This window comes from Callospermophilus lateralis, chromosome 8 (genome assembly GCF_048772815.1).
Source record: "Callospermophilus lateralis isolate mCalLat2 chromosome 8, mCalLat2.hap1, whole genome shotgun sequence".
In the NCBI taxonomy this organism is placed as follows: Eukaryota; Metazoa; Chordata; class Mammalia; order Rodentia; family Sciuridae; genus Callospermophilus; species Callospermophilus lateralis.
In genome coordinates, this window is record NC_135312.1 from 91,935,099 (window position 1) to 91,943,496 (window position 8,398).

Sequence of the window (8,398 nt, forward strand, 5' to 3'; positions counted from 1 at the left end):
GTTGAAAACTTCCTCATCTTAGGGAATGAAATAAAAATTCAGATCCAGACAGCACAAAGGATGCTAAATGAGATATACTCAGAAACCCACACTGAGACATGTTATAATCAAAGTGTTAAAGATACAATGGGAATTTTTAATAAAGCAAGAGACAAGTGATTGTTACATAAAGGGGACTTCCAGAACACTATAAGCAAAATTTTCAGCAGATATTTTGCTTCCCAGAGAGAATAGATGATATAGTTAATGTGTTGAAAAAAAAAAAAACTACCAACAAATAATACTACACCCACAAACATTTTCTTCAAAAATAAGTGACAAATAAATATTTTCTTTTTTTTTATATTTATTTTTTAGTTATCGGCGGACACAACATCTTTGTTTGTATGTGGTGCTGAGGATCGAACCCGGGCCGCACGCATGCCAGGTGAGCGCGCTGCCGCTTGAGCCACATCCCCAGCCCCAAATAAATATTTTCTCAAACAAAAATTGAGAAGATTTATCATCATTAAACCTGTTTTACAAGACATGCTGAAGGGGGTTCTCCAAGTTGAAATGAAAAGATGCTAAACTGCAACATGAGAGCATAAGAATGCTGAAGTTCCTTTAAAAAAAAAAAAAAGCACAAGAGGCAACTCATTGACATTGGTCTTCATAATGAGTTTTTGGATAACATATTAAAATATTAGGCAGAAAAAAAGAAAGGATCATAAAAGTAGGACTGAGTCACCTAAAATCCTTCTACATAGAAAAAGAACAATAAAAAAATGAAAATGCACACTATAGATTGGGAGAAAATATTTGCAAATCATATATTTGATGGGGGGTTAATAGCCAAAGAATTTAAGGAACTAAAGAACTCACACAGTTCAACAGCAAATCAAAACAAATAATAAAAATCTTAATTTAAAACAAATAACTTATTTTTTTTAAATGGGCAAAGTATCTGAACAGACATATTCCCAAAGGAGACATAAAACTGGCCAACAGGTGTAGGAAAAGGTGTTCAAGTTCGATAATTATTAGATAGATGAATAGTAATTAAATTGTGGCACATAATCACAATGAAATATTATTTAGCCTTAAAAATAGATGTTGCCAATTGCAAAAACTTGAATGCACCAGGAGGACATTAAACTAACTGAAATAAGCCAGACACGGAAAGAAATATACTACATGACCTCATCTACATGTGGAATCAAAAAAAGTAAAGTCAAATATATAGAAAGAGACAATAAATAGAATAGTGGTTATCAGAGAATAGAAATACCAGAAATATGAAAATTTCCCACAAGTAGATTTTAGGTGTTCTTATTACACACAAAGAAAAAGATAGTTGTGGAGAATAAGTGGGTTAATTTGCTTGACTATAACCATTTCAGTATGTATATGCATATCAAAATGTGATGCTGACCAGAAGTTCCATTACAATTGCTTTTCTAAGGAAAACTACAGCAAAGTATAACAGTTCCTTCAAGGGGATGAAGTAACAGTCAATCTAGAATTCTACACCCAGTAAAGGTACCTTTCAAATAAGATGATGAAATAAAAATTTCAAAAGAAAATTCTTAAAGATGTATTTTAAACAAAATAAATTCCCACATGGAAAGTTTGAAGTTCAAAAAGAAATCAAGAGCAAAGAAGTTGTTGAATATGAAGATAAAGAACATTATTCTGACAATTAACTAACTTTGATTATGAATTATATATTAGACAACAGGATTATATAAATTTATATTTTCCTAATTGTACTTTAGTATCAAAAAATGCCCTTCTTCTTATGGAAAATATGATTAAATTTTTAGGAGTAAAGGGCATGGAATTTGCAATTTAGTCTCATGATTCAAGGAAAAAAAGGAAAAGCTACTATGATAATATACTAACAATGAATGAAACTAAAACTGAATGAAGTATATTCAGGATTTCTTTCATTCTACTCTGGAAATTTTTTTGTAAGCCTGAAAATATTTCAAAATAAACTGCTTCTAAAAGAGAAGTCCAAATTTACATAAACTCATCTGAAAAGACAGACTAAGAGTTAACACCCTCCTATTGTTAGTCATTCTTCATATTTCAATGTAAGCATAATTTCAATCTCAAATTTTAGAAATGGCAGAAAGTCAAAGGAAAATGACAGACCAACTCATGAATTCAGGTGAAAAACTTTCTGAAAAAAATTGTTAACAAATAGAATCTATAAATATAGAAAAGAAAATGAATCATGAATAAAGTACATAGATCCCATGAGTCAAGGGTTAATATTTAAAAATCAACTAATGCAAACCAGAGAAAAATCAAATGATCTTATCACTAAGTAACAAAGGATAAAATTCAACTTTGTTTCTTTACATCAATAGTCAGCAAGCTAAGAATAAAGGGAGAACTTGATCTGATAAAGAGAGTTTACAACAACCTAGAGCAATCATCAGAGATAATGATGAAATATCAGAAGGTTTTCCTTTGAAATTAGGAACAAGAAAAGCATGACTACTCGTGTGATTTCTAGATCATATGCAAGTAGTACTCTCCTGTATAAAAACACTGTGCTTATGCAATGAAATTACCAACACCCTGCTAGTGTTAATAGTACTAAAACAAAGGATTTAAAAATTAGAAACAAAAGCAAAAATTGTCTATTTCAAGTGTGTGTGTGTGTGTGTGTGTGTGTGTGTGAAATTTCCAGTGAAGTGAAAGTGATGCCAATTCAGTAAAAACTGTAGTTCAAATTTTGAATTTTTATGTTTTTCCCAAGGGTGCAATATGCAGCCTGACATTCTCCTGCAATGCCAGGCAACATATAGCCTCATCTCCTAGTCAGCCACATGATCACCAGGGTGAACAACCCATGCTCTACAGTGTACTGTGTTGATAAATTATGATGTATAGTAGGTTACAGCTTCAACTTAGGATATTTTCAACTTAAAGTAGTTTTATCAATATGCAACCCAATCACAAGGCAAATCTGTATATATAAACTAAAACCTCAAAAAATCCACAGATATATATTTAGCTTACTAACACCTTACCTTTTTTGAAAGAAAAAATTACATGTAATACCAACTGTTTCTACACCAGTAAAATGGGATTAGAAAGTGAAAGTTTAAAAGATAACATTTATCATTAAATATATGCAATATTTAAGAAAACATTTCATAAGAGAAGTGCAAAACCTAAATGGTGAATTTTTTACTGAGATATATTTGCAAGGTGCTATATAAGTGGAGATATATCATGAACATGGATTGGGAGACTTAATTTATATAAAGTTTTTTAATTAGTTCTAATCAGTTATACATAACAGCAGAAAGCTCTTCAATTCATTGTACACAAATGGAATGAATTTTTCACTTCTCTAGTTGTACATGAAGTAGAGTCACACCATTCGTGCAATCATACATGTACCTAGGGTAATGTTGTCCATCTCGTTCCACCATATTTCCTACCCCTCATTACCCCTACCTTTGCCCCATCCAAAATTCCTCCACTCATCCCATTATCACATTACCCCTCCCCCCCATTATGGATCAGCATCCACTTATCAGACAGAACATTCAGCCTTTGGTTTTTAGGGATTGGCTTACTTCACTTAGCATGATAGTCTCCAACTCCATCCATTCACCTGCAAATTCCATAATTTTATACTCTTATAATGCCGAGTAGTATTCCATTGTGTATATATACCTCAGTTTCTTTATTCATTCATCTATTGAAGGGCGTTTAGGTTGGTCCCACAATTTAGCTATTGTGAATTTTGCTGCTATAAATAATGTTGTTAAATCTCTTTAGATTGATCTACATATTCAATATGATCCCTGTCCAACTCCCAAGATCCATTCTCCAATATTTACCCCCACTATGGAATTTAACAATCTGATTCAAAAATGTACATGAAAAGAATAAGGAAGAAGAATAGTCAAGACACCCAGGAGGAAGAAACAAGAGGGAGAAGCCTAGATTTCAATAAACGTAAAAATTGATACAGTGTAGAACTGAAGCAAGGACCAACAAATACACGAAAAGATCAAAACTGCCACCTCAGAGTACATGTACGAGGAGACATTTCCTAGACGGTGGAGGAAAAAAATGGTAATTGGCACAGTGACAACTTGCTATCCATTTAGGAAAGCGCAACTGTATCTGTTTAATTTTTTTTCAATAAATTTAGTTTTAAAAATGTAGTTGGCTTCAGCAACTTATAGATCAGACAGTATCCTATTAAAAAAACTAGAAGGAACTTCATTAGCAGGGGAGAACAGTTGATTTTGGTGAGGTAGCTTGAGCAGGAACAAGAAAACAAAATGATACCTAAAGGAGACTGGTTGACATGCTGTTCCTTCAGGTTACTTTCCTTTTTCAAGCAAAGAGGACTTCCTTATGATGCTGGTTTGCCCCTTTCCAATTGGTTTCAGTGAATCTCCATTTTGGGGAAAAAGACAAAAAAAAAACCTAGTCTTTGGGGGGATTTTCCTGTTTCCTTTTAGCTGCACTTTGATGACCTAGCAGGTGTGACTACATTTTGATTAGGTCTGTTGGGGCCTAATATAGGAGCTCAGACCCAAACAACAAATGTCTCCTGTTATTTCTATATCCTCACTACATGTGTCAATTCCAAAAGTAGAAAAGACATTATATCAAACATGTAAGTAAATAAACAAATAGAATATGAACATAGGATATATCTTCAACACTTTTGGACAGAGAAAAATTTCCTAAGTACAAAAGCAATATGCATAAAATAGAAAGCTTGATAATTTAAACATTAAGAACTTTATTCCTCAAAGCTACCTAAAAAGAGTGAAAAGGCAAAGTGGGAAAACAAGTACAACACATGTAATCTATTTTTATTTAACAAAATTATATTTCCCCCTGCCACACAACACAATTCACATTTCTAAGACAGTACTCCAACAATTTGAACCATACAGCAGGAAACTGCCTAGGAAAGATAAAGAAATCCACTCAACAGCAATTTAATTATAAAAACATTTAATTACTGGGGTAGCAATCAGTACATGGTAGTTCACACTACATTAAATGCAGAGCCTGTTAGGAGAGATAGATTACCTCTGAACTGAAAGCCATTTATGGAGCACTAAACTGTTAGAAATTTCCATGTCTAAAATGGGTCTTTTTTTCTTTCTTTCTTTCTTTTCTTTTCTTTTCTTTTTTTTCTTTTTTTTTTTTTTTTTTCCAGGGTCACACGACTTTAATGTAGTGCTTTTGTAGAAAAGGCCAACTTTGGAAGCAATAGTTTTGAAAGCCCTGGATGTCTCCGATTTCTGCTTGAACCGGACCAGTTCCAAGAGTCTTGGCCGCTTACACACCTCCATCTCTCCCTGCACCAGGTTCGGTGCAGGTGCATGGGGGTCGCCAAGAACGCAGAAGAGCAGGAAGCGCTCCCTCCCTCCCCTCGTAGTTGCAGCTGTTGGGTCCAGTACTTTGCGGATTTCCCCGCGTCGTGTCCCTGGGATCCGTGGAACTCATGGTTTTCATGCTCTAGGTGAAACGCAGGGGAGTGAGGCTTTGCTTTTTTGTTCTTGTCCTTTTGCTCAACCGAGACATCGCTACTTCTTGTGAATTTTGAAGTTAATTCACTGTCTGGGACAGTGGCGTAGCTTCCTGGGACAGGCTGCGCGAGGCAGGAGGGCCGTTGGATGTTGCGGTTCGCCGTTCCGCGGGGCGGTGGAAAGTGTCCCTTAGGAGATGGATTCCGCCCAGGGTGGCGGCGACGCTGCTAACACTGTGGGTTGAGCCACTGGAGTTGTCTGATCCCGAATGGTGCTGTTCTCCTTGCCATTCTGGATCGCTGGACGTCTGTCCGCTGTGGTACTCCGCGGTGTCATCCCTCCAGATGCAGTGCTGCTGCTGGGGACAGCGGGGCTTTTCTTGGGTTCGGGAATATCTGCCTTCTTGGGATTACTTGTGTTCCCACGCCTGGGACCGACTGGAGCAATTCCCTTTCCTCCCGCCGCACTGCCACCTGATTTCCAGGAGGGCATTCCATCTTCTTTGAGGTCACTATCTGCAGTGCTGCTCGGACTCCTCTTCGGATATGCCACAACTAAAGGAAGAGCTGGTCCAGCATGGTCACTGCACCGTCGGGGCTCCTGGCTTGAAACACTTGGTGGCGAGAAGACTGGCCGGTGCTGTGGCTGAGGTCGCTGCTTGGCCGCACCTTCTGAAAATTTTCTCCCCAGCAAGTAGGTAGCTGTGATTTCATCATATTTCTTTTTACTGAGAGAGTCTTGAATTTCTTCTTATGAATATCCCATTCCTACCATGATATCTATTCTCTTCTGGTCTGAGATGTCTAGCTCTGGTTCAACAAAGGGTTTAATTTCATCCTCCTCACGTCTGCGTTGATCCACCTGTCCTTCATGATTTGCTCTAGAGTGCCTTGGGTAATTGGGTTGAGCGCCACGACGCGTTTGAGAAGGTTTTCACAGCCTGTGGACATGTAGAAAGGGATTCTGTATTTCCCTCGTAACACTCTCTAAGTTCCTTCAGATTTTGCCCTTCAAAGGGAAGCGACCTGCTGACCTGGGTGTACAGGATCAGGATAACTCCGAGACTCTGCACTTCGACTTCCGGCCCATCGGACTTCTGGCCCTGGGACATCTCTGGGACTGCATATGGAGGACCACCACAAAAGGTGTGTAGTTTACTGCCAAGAGTAAACTCATTGCTAAAACCAAAATCTGCTATTTTAACGTTCTAATCCGCATCTAACAACAGATTTTCAGCCTTGAGGTCCCTGTGAATTATCTGCTTTTGGTGGCAGTCCTGTACTGCAGACACCATATGTCTAGACTTAGTTCTTGTTCCTTCATTCTTCATTCTTCCATGTGCAACCAAATAGTCAATACTTCACCTCCACTTGCATACTCCATGATTAAGTAGAGTGTTTTTTTTAGTTTCAATGACTTCAAACAACTTCACTATGTTTGGATGATTTAAGATCTTCATTATTCTTACTTCTTTGAAGAGCTTTTATAGACTTGTTGGATTGAACTGAGTTTTGTGAATTATTTTCATTGCAACCTCTCTGCCTGTAAGGATGTATCATGCCAATTTCAGTTTTGCAAAGTTCCCCTTGCCGATAGTTTTCAACAGTTGTTTCCGATGTGTGGCTGCTCATCTGCACAGGAAGCTGTGAAGTTTCCACACTGCAGTCCAGAGTACCCAGTTCTGGAGGTGACTTCTTGTTGCCCATCTCATATGAGGTGTGCGTGGTATGTGCAAGGTTCTTCATCATTAAGTATCTTCAATGACGTTTTATGACTTAACAGAAGAAAAAATAAACTCCTAAGTCTATTCAATGAGCAAAGCTAATAAATGCCATGGGTAACACTGGCAGGCTTAGGATAAGTAAAGGTTAGGTAAGGGAAGGGGAGACAAGGAAAGAATTGGAGATACAGGGTTATAAAAAAATAGCCTCAAATGCCTTCCACAACAAAAGATGCTTGCCTAGTTTAAAATTATCCTTCTGGGTAAGTCTAAGAGTAGAAGGCAAATGAGGAGTGCTTCTAGGTCTATTCATTCCCAAGATGTATATTCTAAAATCTGCTATGCAGTCAGTGCAGTCATAATGGTATTGACTGCCTAAAGAATGGTTTTTTACACTCGTAAGTGGATCAAGGACCTAGGACCAGAGAGCCTTCCCCTACTAGGAAAAAAAAATCAGGCCCCAATCTCCATTATGTCCTCCTAGAAAACAAATTTCTCAACAAGACTCCAAAGTGCCAAGAAGTAAAATCAAGAATCAACAAATGGGTTGGTATCAAACTAAAAAGCTTCCTTACAGCAGAGGAAACAATCAAGAACACAAAGAGAAAGCCTACAAAATGAGAAAAAATCTCCACAACCTTCACTAATCTTAGAGCATTAATCTCCAAGATTTACAAAGAACCCAAAAACTCAATACTAAAAGAACAAACAACCCAATCAACAAATGCACAAAGGAACTAAACAGACACTTCACAAAAGAAATACAATAGATCAACATATATATATATGTGTGTATATATATATATATATATATATATATATATATATATACATATGTATATATATAGAAATGTTCATCTCTAGCAATTAGAGAAATGCAAATTAAAGCTACATTGAGATTCCATTTTACTCAAGTCAGAATGGCAATTATCAAGAATATATGCAACAGTAAATGCTGGTGAAGATGCAGGAAAGAAGGTACATTCATACATTGCTGGTGGGACTGCTAACTGGTGCAACCACTCTAGAAAGCAGTATGGAGACTCCTCAGAAAACCTAGAATGGAACCATCATTTGACCCAGTTATTCCACTCCTTGACATTTACCCAAAGGACTTAAAGCCAAGATACTACAGTGAAATGGACACATCAATGTTCATAGCAGCTCAATT

General features: G+C 37.0%; 1 pseudogene; it reads right to left on the bottom strand.

The window, feature by feature from the left end:
* Nucleotides 1–4,752: 4,752 nt before the first annotated feature.
* Nucleotides 4,753–7,205, bottom strand: LOC143405747 (MAP/microtubule affinity-regulating kinase 3 pseudogene; annotated as a pseudogene).
* Nucleotides 7,206–8,398: the final 1,193 nt, after the last annotated feature.